The 17,175-nt window shown below is 40.6% G+C and overlaps 1 protein-coding gene across 2 annotated transcripts in view; it reads right to left on the reverse strand.

Moving 5' to 3' along the window:
- The window catches only part of SGMS1 (sphingomyelin synthase 1), a 186,105-nt gene that overhangs the window by 122,946 nt on the left and 45,984 nt on the right, over window positions 1-17,175 (reverse strand). The window lies entirely within an intron of this gene.

Consider the following 17,175-nt stretch of genomic DNA (forward strand, 5'->3'; position numbering starts at 1 on the left):
AACGCTGTGTACTAGAAAAGCAGAAAATACCCAGCTTTTCATATACTGAAAATTACATTTTATGCGGAAAGCAAGCCGAGATATAATGAGCGTTTTCATTATTTATAACATGTACCACCAATTACTAAGTAGTTGCTGCTTTCCAAATGACACATTAGGTGAACCTATTATTGTGACACAATTAGTGCATTTAAAGCATGAAATATATCATATGGATGTGGTTTTCTACAAAAGGAAACACATTTCTCTTTGTACATTCATTTCATACATGTCCAAAGACAAATTAAATATATGCCATAGACTACAAAGGAAAAAAAACACAACAAGCAGTCCAATTATTACAATACACTGGATATGATCTTATTTTTACCATACAGGATTTTGAACAAAGCATTTCCCATACATGAAAGCATTTGCTTTGTTTAGAGAGGAAGTTCATTTTTATTTATTAAACAAGTATTGTTTTCATATGTCTTTCAAAACAGCCACTAAACCAAAACGTGCTAACTGGCACATAAAAGGAGTAATTATAACATTCAGACATGCACCATATTGCAAACTTTATAAATTTCAGATGGAACCTAATGGTATGATCTGGTTGTGCTCCATTAGTCATTTGCAGTAACTTGCATTGATTTCTTGTTTAAACCTTTAACACTTGCATTGCTTCACTAAATGAGTCACATTGTGTACCATAGGATTGGTATCAAGGGGAATGCATTTTTTCCTAAGCACAAAAGACTTGTGGATGATAATCATACTCAAGGTCACATTTGTCATGTGGGTGTAGCATCGCAAACATTGAGCAGACATAACTAAGTAAAGGAAGGACATCTCACCAGCATAGTTTCCTTGAGCACTGCAGTAGTCTATTCGGAATGATTGACATCATAATATGTTGTCACATCACTAGTAATATCATTTAAGGGTAAAAGCATCTACTAAAAGGAATAGATCAAGGAAATTAACATCCTCAAAAGATGTAGTACAGCTGTATCCAGCAAAATACATAACACATGACAGAGAAACAGAACTGACACATGATGACCCAGTATTTCTAAAACAGAAAACATTTTTGTATCCAGTTTAAATATATAGCTGATCACTGCACTAACTTTATTTCTTGATTCACTTTACTGGTATGTGCAGGGATCTACTGAGCTCGTTAATTCTATCTCCCAAACTACCAGTGTCACAATGCCTGTAGAAATAAAAGAAGATCTAGTAGGAGGAGAAGGAAGATACCCCCTATTGGTTGAATCGTCTACCTTCATCTGACATCATCATCTTTAAGACATTCTCCACATTCAAATCATTTACATGCAACTATTAAATATGCTGCTTTCTCATTATAGTCTTGTAAATATATAATGACATGGAGCTGTATTACAACTGCCTTCAGATGCAACACAAAGCATCTCTATGGATACAACTGTATGCGGAATTAGTGGCGCTATATAAGTAGCTGTTGCTGATGACCTAGTGCAGACAATAAACCTAACCAGTAAGTCATAACCCAGAGCAATGAAAATAACAACTCTGCCACAGATTGGTAATAAAGTCCATAAACTGGAAAGATAAAAAAAGTTTAGTAAAAGTCGCAGGAGGCCACATGCAAGTTAATAACAGTCGTCAAACATGGGCAGCAAAGAAAGGAAGGTCTTGAATGGAATTATGCTCCAATATGTCTCTTACTCAATAGGAGACAGTAGCGAGCAAATCGTACGTGAAAAACATACAATGAACGCTAAATAACTCTGTTTATATTACTTGCGCTGCACTCATCTCACTCTACAACCTGCCCCCTCTGTCCTATTCTCTTCCAACTTCTCTGCTCCACCTTCCCTACTTAATGCCCCCTTCTTCAATCTCTCTCTCTCCACTGGCCCAGATCGATCCTCATTTAAACATGCACTTATCTCACTAAAGAAACCATCTCTTGATCCAGTTGCTCTCTCAAACTACCACCCTACTGCTCTCCTCCTTTGCCTTCAAAGGACTTGAGTGACTTGTATACACAAGTACAGTGGCCTCAAAGTGCTGGGCTCATGAGCTAGATTTGTATGTTCTCCCGCTGTTTGCATGGGTGTGCCTTTTGGTTTCCTCCCATATCCCATACATACTGGTAGGTTAATTTGCTTCTGATGAAATGAACCTTATTTTTCAGTTTTTATGATGGCAATTTGCATATACTCCAAAATGTCATGAAGAGTGATCAGATGAATTGCAATTAATTTCAAAGTCCCTCTTTGCCACGACAATGAATTTTATCCCAAAAACAACATTTCCACTGCATTTCAGCCCTGCCACAAAAGGACCAGCTGACATCAGGTCAGTGATTCTCTTGTTAACACAGGTAAGAGTGTTGACGAGGATAAGGCTGCAGATCACTATCATGCTGATTGAGGTAGAATAACAGATTGGAAGCTTTAAAAAGGAGGGTGGTGCTTGAAATCACTGTTTTTCCTCTGTTAACCATAGTTATCTGCATGGAAACATGTGCAGTCATTATTGCTTTTACACAAAAAGGGCTTCACAGGCAAGGATATTGCTGCTATTAAGATTGCACCTAAATCAACCATTTATCGTATCATCAAGAACTTCAAAGAGAGGTTCAATAGTTATGAAGAAGGCTTCAGGGCGACCAAGAACGTCCAGCAAGTTGAATCAGCTGCAGGATAGGGGCACCACCAGTGCAGAGCTTGCTTGGGAATGGCGGCAGGCAGGTGTGAGTGCATCTGCACGCACAGTGAGGCGAAGGGTTTTGGAGGATGGCCTAGTGTCAAGAAGGCCAGCAAAGAAGCCACTTCTCTCCAGGAAAAACATCAGGGACAGACTGATATTCTGCAAAAGGTACAGGGATAGGACTGCTGAGGACTAGTGTAAAGTCATTTTCTCTCATGACTCCCCTTTCAGATTGTTTGGGGATCTGGAAAATCACTTGTCCGGAGATAGAAAGGTGAGCACTACCATCAGTCCTGTCTCATGCCAACAGTAAAGCATCCTGAAACCATTCATGTGTGTGGTTGGTTCTCAGACAAGGGAATGGGCTTACTCACAGTTTTGCGTAAGAACATAGCCATGAATAAAGCATGGTACCAAAACATCCTCCAAAAGCAACTTCTCCCAACTATCCAAGAACAGTTTGGTGATGAACAATTCCTTTTCCAGTATGATGGAGCACCTTGCCATAAGACAAAAGTGGCTCTGGGATCAAAACATCAACATTTTGGGTCCGTGTCCAGCAAACTCCCTAGACCTTAATCCCATTGAGAACTTGTGGTCAATCCTCAAGAGGCGGTTGGACAACAAAAACCCACAAATTCTGACAAACTCCAAGAATTGATTAGGCAAGGCACATAGGTTTAGAAAGTGGTTTTGTGAAGTATAACCAATATGAGAAAATCAAGTCCATTATCTTGGTATAATTGAAACCTACCCAAGGGTCCTACACAATACGTTCATACCATGCGTAGTAAATATTGAAGCATCTGAATATCATCTTAATAGGATGTCATGCCCCCAATGACCATAGGTGGCAGACATCCTGCATCGTAAGTTACAAGTTTGGTCTCTTTAGTACTGATAAAGAAGTTATAAATTACACCATAGAGCAGCGGCACGGCTGGGTAGTTTTCTTTCTATCTTTTTAACAGTATCTATTAACATGGTAAATACATTTCATACTCTATTTTAACATTTCGCTATCAGCCTTTGAGGGATTTTTCCCTACAATATATATAAAATATACATTTTAATGTAAATTAATAAAGTTATGTTTTAAAGGTTCTGACCATTTGAGTGCCTCTATCCTAGGACACGCTTTTTTCTTTCTTTCATATGAATGATATCGATTTCATAGAGTGTGTGAGCGCACCCTCCCCAAAAATACCATGAAAGATTTATTGGAGAATTAATGGTCCACTTAGTGCGGTGCAACCCCACAATCCTAAGAATGGGCGGCCGTCAGCCAGTATGTGGCCCAGAAGTTGATTGACAGCATGCCAGGGCGCATTGCAGAGGTCTTCAAAAAGAAGGATCAACACTGCAAATATTTACTCTATGCACATACTTAATGTAATTGTCAATAAAAGCCTTTGACACCTATGAAATGCTTGTAATATTACTTCAATATAATATAGCAACATCTGACAAAAAGGTCTAAAAACATTGAAGTAGCAAACTGTGAAAACCAATACTTGTGTCATTCTCAAAACTTTTGGCCATGACTGTATGTGTCCATGTAGTAATGGTAGGAAACACATTGCAAGCACCACTAAGATAGGGACTGATGAGATGTCCGCTTCCATTTACAATCATTAACACCACAATTTCCTTAGTCTCTGAATGCCCGCCGCCTTGGTGTTACACATGACTCCACCCTTTTATTAATTCCTGCGTAGCTATCGCTGCTTCAATCCACCTTAAATGCTGCAGCAAGAATGATCTTCCCCTCTCGCCACTCCAAATCAACCGTACCACTCTGCAAATTCCTACACTGGCAACTCATGTCCTACCGAATCTAGTTCAAATTACTTATCCTAACCCTCAACACCACAAACTCTTCATACATCTCAAAATACTCTGCCTCCTGCCCTCGTAGATCTACCTCGTCTCTGGTAACCAACTGTCATTTCCGCCTACAAGACTTCTCCTGTGCTTCGTATGGAATTCCACACCATGTCCAATCAGACACTTCCACAGACTTCAAATCTTTAAATGCTCCGTGAAAACCAATCTCTTCATTAGAGCTTATTCAGCTCCCAGCTATACTACCTACATTAGTGCACTTTCATAAATGTCCCAATCTCCACCCTGAGCGACACTCACTCCTCTTTTTTTCTTGCAATTAGATTGGAAGCTCCCTACCTTTTGTTTTCCTGTCTGTATTTATTTTGTCCAACTTGTATGCGTCACGAGCCGCGGCTCCTCTGCTGGCCGCTGCGGCTCGCTTGTCTGCTTTGTGAGTCCCGGTCGTCACCATGACGACCGGGACGTCACGTCCGCCTTCTTCGTCCCGGTTGCCTGGGCAACAACCTTGGTTCTGTCTGCCGCCAGGCCCAGGTTTTTCACAGCGAGCAGGTCTGTAATGAGTTCAGCCTCCTATGGCTGATTGGGGGAAACTGTATTATAAGCCATCTGGGCTGATGATTGACAGCTGGGCACCCTGCATTCACATTGGGCCACATCACTCTTTAAGGCAGTGAGGGCTTAGCCTCACTGCAGGTTATAGTTCTCAGTTGCTGTTTGCTAACCTGCTCCTGTGCCTTGAACCTGTTTGCTGTTTTGGATGGCTCGTGTATGACCCTTGGCTTTGTTTACTGGACTTTGATTCTTTGCCTGTTGCCCTGACCACTGCTTTGTTCCTGGACCTTCCCAGTTTGCTGCCAGCCCTGAACTTTTATCTGTTTTTTGACTACCCTTTATTTACTGGCTCCCGCTGCTCTACATTCATAAACTTGTACTACTCTGAGTGTGAGACCTAGGGGCATCTGAGTACCTGTGAGCGTGACGAGCTCTACAGTAAAGGCGGCTGCTATAGGTGAAGACCTCTCCACCTTGTTTTATGTATAAGTATGTCTGATGCTGCGGAGCACTGTGGCACCTTACAAACCAATAATAATAATAATAATAATAATAATAATAATAATAATAGCTCTTCAGTTTCTCAAGAGATTCTATTACAGCAAATATCTGCACTGCAAAAACTAACGGCAATGTTAACATAAGCAACACAGTTAAACCTAAAATAAGCTCATTCTGTGCCAATGAAATAAAGTTACAGTAAGTATTATCATCATCAGAAACTATCCAAAATTGCACATAAATACATAGGAACAAAACATGAAAATCGAGCTTTCAAATGGTGTCCGCTGGCTAAAGAAAGCATCAAAACAAATCCTTTTTGGCCCCATTTCTATAGTTCAGACCCTTCATAAATTTATGGTCCATCTATAATTTAACACTACCGCATTTACTTTTCACAGCAGATCTACCGCAAACCTTGTGCAGAATACTGCCTATCCGAAAGGGCAGGGGACACATTCTAGATGCGATTTATTTTTACCCAGACTGAAAATAAATCCTGATCTCTTTACAGCCAAAAACAACTAAGGATTGTATGTGATTTACAATAAAAGCATTCACATTTTATTCTCCTGAAATGAAGATTGACTTTACTTAAGAGTAACGATATGCTGGGAAAAGTCAGACCAGCTAAAGAGACCAAAGACCCAGGGAATTAATGAGTGTCATAGTTGGATAACAGGCTGCTGGACATAAGGACAGGATGTGGAATTTTGTGAATCAAAAGTGCTTCAACAGCAAACGAGGAAACATTTCTACAGGGGTTTATTATTGGGAGAGTGACGGCTAATAAGAGTAGAAACAAAGTGTAAAAACTGCTCACTTGAGATACTAAAATATTTTCGTTTGAAAATCATCAATTAACATAGGACGTAACACACATGTGATAGACCAGGCCTGTCCAACCTGCGGCCCTCCAGATGTTGTGAAACTACAAGTCCCAGCATGCCCTTCCAGCTATCAACAGGTTGTCTACTGGCAAAGCATGCTGGGGCTTGTAGTTTCACCACACCGGGAGGGCCGCAGGTTGGACAGGCCTGTAATAGACCCTGCAAATAAAACATTCTGTGCAGTCCCAGCATCCTAGCTAAAATGTTCCCTGGAATCCCAGATCTTTGCTGGAGATGCCAACGGAGCTGGGCACCCCATATTTGGTGGATGTTCCGTCTCTTAGACCCTTTTGGGATACGGTCATACTCCTTTCGAATGCAATAGTGGGTACTGTTCTACCAAACTGTCCAACTTATTGGCTACTACATGATACCAAAATACCCACTCCCTGTGAAATACCTTAGCAGTGCAGCAAAGGCTGCGATACCGGTCCACTGGACGCCGTCAGCAACCCCTCCTATTAAAGAATGGTTAGATTGTTTAGATTTTTATATGTCTATGGGCGACTTGATTTATTCTTCAGAAGATACATCCTGGGTGTTCTATCTATTATGGTTTGATTGGATGGAGTTCAAGGAAACTTCACTATACGCTCAATGGACGAACTAAAGTCCAAGGTTCAGCCCCCTAAAAAATTCCTCCTTCCTTTCCTCCCCGTCTTCTCTTTTCCCCTATCCCATCCAAAAAAGTGGTCTGGCAATTACACCCCTTTTAATACTGTGAAATATATAGTGTTTAGTTATGCCTGTGAAGCCTGTTATTTCATTAATTACATCTTAATGACTAATAACACAGGTGTTGTTGGATTATATATGTTAAGTTTGGTTAAAGGGCTAAAGATAACATTCAATTGTCTATATTATACTGTTTGAATTTGTATAAGCTGTACCATTTTTAATTAACAATAAAAAAAGAATTAAAAAAAACAAAAACATTCTGTGCAACAATTTATCTACAGACAATAGAGAATTGTTTTAAATTTATGTTTAATCATGATGGAGTGGCTAGAGTACTTAATCTTAAACCTGGAAGGTATGTGTGTGTTGATTTTCATGGCAGTGATGTAATGTTCTTAGGTGAAGAATCTGACTGTGTCTAATTGTATGTGAATTGGCATATGGCACAAAGTTAGATTAAAATTGCTCTGACATCAACACCATGGGAACAATGAAATGTTACACCTAGTAATTAGATTTGTTTGTAAACCATTTCACATGGAGGCCTAAATTTGCAATTTCTCAGCTCAAGATGACCACACATTGCAGCTGGGTAGACCTGTGGCTATTTATTTGGGTAATTTGACTGTTCTAATAGAAATTGCCCCCAAAAAGTTCAAGCACGCACATGTTTGGAGGACCCCAATCATATCATAATTTGATAAAGACAGGTCTTAAAAAAATTACTAACTGATGACCACATGGAAATACTATATGTTGAATGGTCGCATGGGGGGAAAAAAGATAAAAGAAAAAAAAAAAATGAAACATCACGTCCCTGAGCTGACCGGTCTTTTGGAGAATAAGAATATGGAACTGCAATGAAAGTATAATGTAAACTACTTGAGTGATTTAGTGTACGCAAGCACAGTGGTTAGTATTGCTTTCTCATAGCTTGGTGGTCACTGGGTCCAATCCAACCTAGGCCCCATCTATGTGCAGTTTGTATGGTCTCCCCATGTGTGTGTATGTTTCTTCCTACACTCCAAAAACATACTAGTAGGTTAATTGCTTCTGACAAAATGGACCCGTGTGTAGCTCCACTGGGACAGGGAAAAATGTGAATGATTACTCTCTGTAAAGCAGGGGCGCATGCAGGGGGGGTTTTCTGGGTCTCCAGAAACCCCACCCCTCCGCTAACGAAGTGCCCCACATAGCGGCGCTGTACTATACAGCAGCCGCGGCGCTGTCAAAGAAGTGTCCGCGGCGGTGCCCCTGTAAAGTGCTGCAGAATATGTATATAAATAACAGTTAATAATAACATTACATTTGTATTCTTCCCCCTCTTGACAAAGATACAGTGACTGAGACCACCAGCTGGAGGAAGACAGTTTGTGAAGCCTCATCATGCTTCAGTGATGTTCCTAGTTACCAGAGAACTGATGGGCTACATTCTTATGTATCTGCACACTTCACTTTACTGGTGTCAGGAGCACAAACATAAATGCAAACTTATGCAATCATATGATACCCAGTTGAATCTCAAAACATGGATATTACAATAAGTTAAAGATTTCATATTTTTAAGTAAATATTTCTCTAAAAGAGCCACATGTATACCAATGTCAAGCAGCAGAAACAGTCTCAGGTAAGAGGTTAGCAAGTTCTGTTAATGGAAACTTCAGTGCTACACGTTGAGTAACTAATCCTCAAAGCAATGGAATATTCCATATGTATAATGGACACAGTGCACAGCCAGTGACCTGAGTACAACCACAAGCTGTACAGAACTGTCAGCTTAGAGTGTCTGCCAATTAGGTGGTTTAGAGCTTGTGTTCTTTGAAACTGAATCTAATATTCCGGGATTGCGGTTAGCAGTGTTTCTCTAAAATACACTTTTACAGTATAATTTTACATTTTCCAAGTCTTTGTAAATGTAGCTTTTATCCTTTCTGTACCACTGACTGTACAAATTATTTGGAGACATTTATAAAAACTCAGAAACCAGTTTAACAGGCTTAACCTGCCTTTTCTGTTATACTGTACTTCTCCATGGCAGCATACGCTATGGGGTTAATACCCCTTATATAGCAGTCAGGACAGGAAGGAAGACATACCAGGATGGTATATAAGGACAAGCCTCCCTACTCTCTGTGTCTTCTGGTTTTCTCCAAGCTGAAAAATATCTTAATACCATATTAAAAAACAACAAAAATGGTTTTGGACAGAGCTAGGTTAAAACAACTTCTTGATTAATATGGAATTGTGATACTATTTTTGGCAGGAACTTTGGCTTGGTTATTAGCCCAACCTTATCCTCATGCATAATCAGAAAAGGCTCCTCTGCCCAGAGAGCTTGTAGCTCTGAAATCCTTCTTTGCAAGGTAATTGCTACTAGAAAAATTACCTTCATTGTTAAGTATTACATAGGAATCTCTTGTAACGGTGCAAAAAAGTGATTGCGTCAGGGACTCCAATACCAAGTTCAAGACCCATGGAGCCAAAGGAGAACGATTAACTTTATTATATACTTATTTTCGGACAACCTTCTGTGTAACAATATTTCAAGAACATATATTTGGACCTTTAGGGACATATTCAATTGTTGGCATTATAGCCAAAATTAATGCGCCGTGCGCTCTATTATAGTCATTACGGTAATAGTGCGCATAAATACCGGTATTACGGTACTTTTCTCGCTGGATTTCAGGGAGCTGCAAGCTGAAATCCGGCTTACTATTACCGTAATACAGGTAATAGTTTTTCCGTGGCGGAAACCGCCGAGAATTGAATACCCCCCTTAGTGTATTAACTGCTAGTCCTCTGTCAAGCCCATCTTGCAGGAATTCAAGTACATTACCTAAGTATGGACTTTTTGGTGAAAACAGTTTAAAATGCCCATTCTCCTGAGTGTAAGATGTTCCACTTAGAAAATCTGCACTAGTGATAAAAACGCCTACTATATGAGCTGTTGTCAAGCTTGCCAAATTGTTCCCTACCCACAGCAGAAGAGGCTGTACCCCAATCATAGAGCGTTTTTTCATGTTCCCTTGATGGTTTATATAAAGACACTACTGTCTGGTTGTCAGATTGTATTCGGAAATGCTGACCTACAATGAGGTCCTGAAAGAAGACGCATGCTTTGACCACAGCCTTAATTTCCCTTATATTTGAGGGTAGACTGGCTATCGCTTCCCACCACTGGCCTTGTGTTACATGCTGCATGCAGGTGGCTTCCCAGCCAAATGGCCTCGCATCGGTTGTAATGACTATATGCTCATGAGCTGTAAAGGAGCTGGCACTTTCCAGTGAGCCATTTGTGGACTAGCACTGCAGACCCTGTCTCACCTTCTTTACTAGTGAAAACAGCTGACCTTGCTCATGTGTATTTCTGTTTCATTTGGATAGAAAATTTAGTTGACGACTTCTTGTGTAGTCTGGCCCATCGCACTACCTCTATGGCTAATACCATAAGACCCAATACACTAAGGCAGCTTTCTGTCGTGGTCCAAGGTGTTTTTCTGACACACAACACCTCCAGTTTTAATCTTTGTTTTATTTCTGATGTCAGAAACGCCTTCCCCTGTGCTGTATCTACACACATTCCAACAAATTCTATCCTCTGTGTTGCATATAAAGGACTCATTTTTTTCATCTTTTATCCAGTTGTGGTCTTTCAACACCTCTTTGCATTCTCTGCTGAAGATGCTGCTATTAGGATGTCATCTAGATAAGGCCATACGGATATGCCCTCCTTTCTCAGTTTCACCAAAACTAGAATTTTGGTGAAAGTTCTTGGTGATGTCAACAGTCCAAAAGAGAGACACTTGTACTGATAGCGGCGGCTGAATATCGCACATCTGAGAAATATTTTATGTGTTTGGCAAATTGGAATGTGGAGATTTGCATATTTTAAATCTACTGATGTACGGAATATTCCTACTTCCACTGCATTGAAGATGGTTCTCACAGACTCCATCTTGAAACTCCTGGCATTGATTTGTTTGTTGAGGCCTCTTAATTCGAGAATAATCCTAAAAGCCTTCGCTGTCCTTTTCGACTATGAAAATCTTTGAATAAAAGCCTTTCCTTTTTTGTGTTTATGGGACTTTGCAAATGACTTTCTGTTGAGATGCTGCTTTATTAGCACCTGCTTCTCCCCAGCTTCTGGAATTTGGCGATCTTTGGAATTTTCCTTGTGGAAGTTGTGATAGAAGATCTGTAACCTTGCTGTATCAAAGAAAGTACCCCCTCGTCTGTTGTAGTTAATGTCCATTCTGCTCAAACAAACAAAAAAATATAATTCTGCCTCCTACCTTACATCTATCATAGAGTGGGTCTCTGACATCATTGGGGAGAAAAATTGAGCAGGGTCTCGGGGCTCCTCGCTGGCAAAAAAACAGCATTGAAATGCCTGGATGACAGCATCTTGTGTAACCTCTTCCAGGTCTATAAAGGCTTGTTCTCTACACTCTGAACGTGGGCTTGGTCTCCCTGAATGTTTGAGGGGAAACCTTTTGGTAGGTCCATCTTGGGGAAACCAGTCTAATTTCATCCCAAACAATTTTGAAATACTGGTATCTAATTTTTGGCCAAACAGATAATCCCCTTTGAAGGGGTGTGATAACAATTTATCCTTAGACTGTAAATTCGACAACCATGGGCGTAGCCATAATGCTCCTTTTATTACCGAGGAAGCCATGGCCCTAGAAGCTAGCCTAATTGCATCCAGAGATGCTTCACACAAATTCAGTTGTCAACTGCATATCTTTGACAAGTTCATTCCTCTTTATTCCATCCAGCATATATTTTTATATCATTACCCCCAGAATTCATAGTGCTCTGGCTGTCAAGGCTGTAGACACAACAGGCCTTTATGCGGACCCAGAAATCGGATGTAAATTTTGTGCACCTCATTCAATCCACAGCATCCTTGAAGGAGTTAACATCCTCAAGAGGAATTGTAGCTCTTTTTGTCAGATTGGCTACTGATGTGTCCACCCTTGGGGGTATATCCTAAAGTATAAGGGTACATTCTACAAAATATATACATGTAAAGAAAATGTCTATCTGTGAACTTCCACTCTTCTGATATTATAGCTTTCAAATTGAAAGTCCCTGGCAGCGGGACAGGGGGAATGGCCACGTCACGATGGGGGCTTTTAACAGATTTTCGAACAACTCTTGATTTCAGCATTGTTCTTTTTCACACACAGATGAGCCTTCATCAGATATCTCAGACATGCTCAATTCCACATGCTGGACACCAGACTCGATCTTCTGAGGCAACACTAATTACTGATCTTGACCTATTAGACCTCAGCTGCTGTAAATCATCCTTATCAACAAAAGTTGCAGTCTTCATCCATTTTAGCATTTCAACCATACAAACGGGAGGCTATTGCTGTTCACTACAGCTACATTCTGTACACATCTTTCCAGAAAAGCCCTAAAATAAGAGCTCACCCTTATCTGTGTTCTCAGGACTGTTTTTCCTCCATATTTGCCTTAGTTCTGTTTGGTACACAGCATGTGAATATCCTGTCACATACAACGCCTGCTTCTGGCGGTCTATTTGCAGACTTTCTGCTCCCAGCATGCACCACACGTGTGTGACAAATACTGGTGCCATGCAGCTTCTCATGGCTCCCGGAGGATGCATGCCCCGCCCCTAGAAGGAGAGACATCACTCTGTGAGTAGACCAGTCCCACCATCTGTGCTGTGGTAACACTCAGACCTTCAGGAGGAGTTCTCTATCTCCCTGCTCGCAAAAATAGAAGTAGGTAAGCACAGAAAATAATAAACCTGAACTGCCTGACTGTACTACAAGAACAGGTAGACACTGAGAGGAGGAAGGCGTGGCCTTAGGGTGTGTCTTTCCTGTCTCAGGTGCCCCCTTGCCATAGTGTACGCTGCCATGGAGGAGAAGGAGGGAAAATGTACTGCAACTCCTAGCAACCACAAACACCATAAGAAAACAAAATCTGTTTCAATGAGTTTGCTTGCTTTGGATTTAAGCAACTTTTTACAGAGAACCAAATTTCAGAAATGTCAATCATCGATTTTGGGGGATCTGCTCCTGTATACACCTGGTATGCAGAATCAAGAAAGGCTGATGTCACGGAGGTGCTTTGTGCACCGGCGTATTTTAGCCTTAGAAACGCAGCACTTCTACTCTGCATGAACATAATAGGTATTACGACTGTGCTGCACAAATGCAGCAGGCAGTTTCCAAGAGCATAAGATGTCACGTGATAGGAACTGGGCATTAACACTGTCCATTCCATGCAAACAAATTTAAAGCAAAGCTATCCAGGCACAAAAAGCACCCGTGACATTAACCTAATCATGTGTGGTATTAACTCATCAAACCTTTACATCTGTACTCAGTCCTGGCCATTACATGGACTGTGTGTACGCACTGTGTACCTAGGCACACAAAGTGGAATATTTTATTTTAGTTGGACGAAAAAATGCTTTAAACCACCCAATTGGTTTGTGTGTAGAACACATGGAAAGAGGCCAGTGGATATGGTATTGTAGAAGGTTTTGTACATACATCACAGTAACATTTACAAAACACCTGGGATTGCATTCAGCTAAAACATTCCGTTATTTATCCCTATTCTGAAACCCAGTCAGCTGACATTATTAACCATTCCTACACCAGTTCTCTTTGGTTTATAAAGGCCTAGCAGGTTTTGCTGAAAGCCTTAACGAACACTTGCCAGTTGCCACAAGTAAAGGAAAGAGTCAAATGTTTACCATTAGCCAATATTGGGCAGAATGTTTGTAACAGCCTTATCCTGTGACGACTTGATTTAACAAAGCACAGTAAATTATTTACAAATAAGATCAAGAGTTTACATCATCCCACACCGACTTTTAAGTTACACTTTTTTTGGTCCTTAGTGGACCAGGCCATGAGGCAGTATCCCACAATGATGTCACACATATACCTTGCCATAAAAGTCATGCCGCCCCCCTCCCCTCCAAGCTATAGTGCTGAGTGATGATTATCCCACCTCCGGTTGGTTGACAAGAATGCTCCTTAAAGTGATAAAAGGAAAATCTGGAAAAGTGAAATAATGGAACGGAACTAAATACTGACCTGTACAAAACAGACTTACTAGCACCATCATGGCAAACTGTATATACATTCTAGATATAGGACTTTACATAAATATCCCTTAATAAACTACATTAGACAAATAAAACAGGCCAAAGCCCTTTTAACTGATAATATTCTAAGAAAAAACCCCCAAAAAGGTTACTTACCTGGGGTCTGGCATCCAGGATATCTGGTGCATGCTGCCACTACTCCCGATACTGGAGGACAACACGCTGCCAGTCTCAATAAAATTAAAAGGACGTCAGGAGCATTGAGAATCGGCAACCTTCTCCTTGATCCTGACGACAGTCTTTTATAGAGAGAGTGTGCTGTCCACAGACAACACGCTGCCTATGACAGCATGCAGAACAGTGGCAGTTTTGTGGAAAATATAGGGAAATAACAATTGGACATATAACCTGAATGGCGGCCCCAGCTAAGTAACCTTTTGGGACCAGGTTCACTTAACATTCCAATTTAAAGTCAGTGATATCTTAACAGAGACACGTGGTAATTTCCTTATGCATGTTTTCTACAAAGTTATACAACAAAGAGCTTTGGTTTCTCCCTTTAAGTAACTAACTTGCCATATAGTATAAGCAATTTACTATTTCTATTTTTTGATCATCAAACATAACATCTACTATATTTTAAGTTTATTCTTGCCCTATAGCATAAAACATTGTACTGTGCAATTAAATACACTATATAACTTCTGGCCATCTCTGTGGGGTGAATATACAAATCATCACAAGGAAATGTACCCAGCACAATCATTATCTGTATCTATGGAGTATGGACTTGCTGTTTACGCCATGCATAACAATTCCTTTACTGCAATTTCGTTTCCTCCAATAGCCATAAAAAAGAATGTTCAAATACATAACACACAGGGACAAATTCCATTCTAGTTAGGTCATATATAATGACAGAACATATGACAAAGCTCCATTGCTATTCCCTATCTGAAATTGCATTTTTTCCGCTTTTACCGTACACCATTAACATCTCCATGTTTAACACACTAACTGAAGAGGGGTGGTTATTGTTGGGGAATGCTGGGGGAAGGAGACCTACAGGTTTAACACGTTTCTCAGCTTCCCAGGAGGTCTCAATATTTCAGGAAGAAGATAACAGCAACTGAGATTGAAACACAAGTAGTACCATTTTCATACTGCCACACCTGCAATTTTCCGGGTTTTTCAAGACGGTTTTTCTAGAGGCACAGAGCGTTCCAGCTCAGAGACCCCGTTCACAGTGCACCTTGTACCCGGGAATTTCCCATGTTGACCCCATTCATATTGAACACGGGTCTGCCCTGGTAATAAGTATGAGTTATCACAAGAGAAAATTTCATTTGTTGAAAAACACTGAGCTCATTTAAAGGGGACTGTTTTTTTGCACACAAAGATAAGGTCAAGGTGGGTGGTGACTGTTCACAGCATTGCTTTAGTCATGGCCGACGAGTCACTTTTGTGTAGTCCGAAGTTCATGTTTTATGCATTTATTTGCGGTTTTATACGAAAATGAGAGCTTGATGCAGCTGCTAACACTGTGCTGTCTGCTACGCTCAGCTTCTCCTTCTCTTCTGCAGGAGCATAACGATGACATCATCCTCCAGCATCCCAGACACCCAATCAGCTTCTTTCTGCGAGACCCGGGTTGAAAACCCCACCAAAAGCCCTGGGTCTAAATCCCAGAATTTCAGACCCGGGAATCTTCACCAACACCATTCATACTGCACCTAAACCCTGCTGGTCTGGGCTTGCTCTGGCAAAAACCCGGGTTTTTGAGACCGTATGAATGGGGTATAGATGTGGGCTGTTATTTGCTGCTGATCATCCACCAATAGTTGCAGTGTCTCTTGATCCTAATGTACATACAAAGTTTCCCATCTGCTAATGATGGCCAGGCTGGAGGTACCTGGTTACTGGTTCACAAATTCTCCCATTCTCAGAGTAAGGTGGTAACGCTTGTCTGTAAAGTGACCTCTAGTGACAGAAAACATTTGGTAACCGATATCCCAATTGCTAGCAGTGTTGATGCGCTAAGAAGCTGATGAGAGCAAGTGGCGGTTATGCCAACTGATAGAATGCAGAAAAGAACAAATGCGCAATGACTAAACATCCCACAGTGCCAGCACATTATATATAATGTTTAGTCAATAGTAGTGATGTCAATATCTTGAGATTTGTATTAATCGTAATCTATATTATAACAGCGGCAACATATTACACAGCGATTTAGTGTAAATTTTTAATCAGTCCCTGGGCCACAATGGAGTTCACAGTCTAAATTCCCTACCACACAAAACATACACACTAACAGTAACCTATAAGTAAGTCTTCAGAGTGTGCAAGAAAAACGAAACAACTGGAAGAAACCCACACAAACATGGAGAGGGCATTGATACTGTTCACAGACGGTGCCCTGGTCGGAAGGGATAAAGAAACCTGCAGTAAAGACTTTGGATTCCAGAGCAATGTGACCTAGATAGTGCTGTCCATACACCATCCAGCCTCAAGACTTCTATATTACCAGGTGAGGGGGTACACCAGTGATTGCACACACTACTGCCACAGATAATATTTTCACACAAAAAAAAAAACACCTAGTAAAATTTCAGAAAGAGGGCAACATTTCTGTTATAATATATATTTGCTGACATATACTATATGAAAAATGGCACCACAACAGTTATCAGAAATGCTGGGGCCTCAAACAAAAAAACCCCTATGGATTATAGTATATGAAATTTATTAAGTCAGAGTGCATGCCGTTTAATAAACGTGTGTACGTGTACGTGTGTGTGTGTGTGTGTGTGTGTGTGTACGTATGTGGATAGATATATATATCTATATCTCCACATATGTATATATACATACACACATATATACATACATACATACATACATACACACACACATATA

This window comes from Mixophyes fleayi, chromosome 6, assembly GCF_038048845.1.
Source record: "Mixophyes fleayi isolate aMixFle1 chromosome 6, aMixFle1.hap1, whole genome shotgun sequence".
NCBI classification, from domain to species: domain Eukaryota; kingdom Metazoa; phylum Chordata; class Amphibia; order Anura; family Limnodynastidae; genus Mixophyes; species Mixophyes fleayi.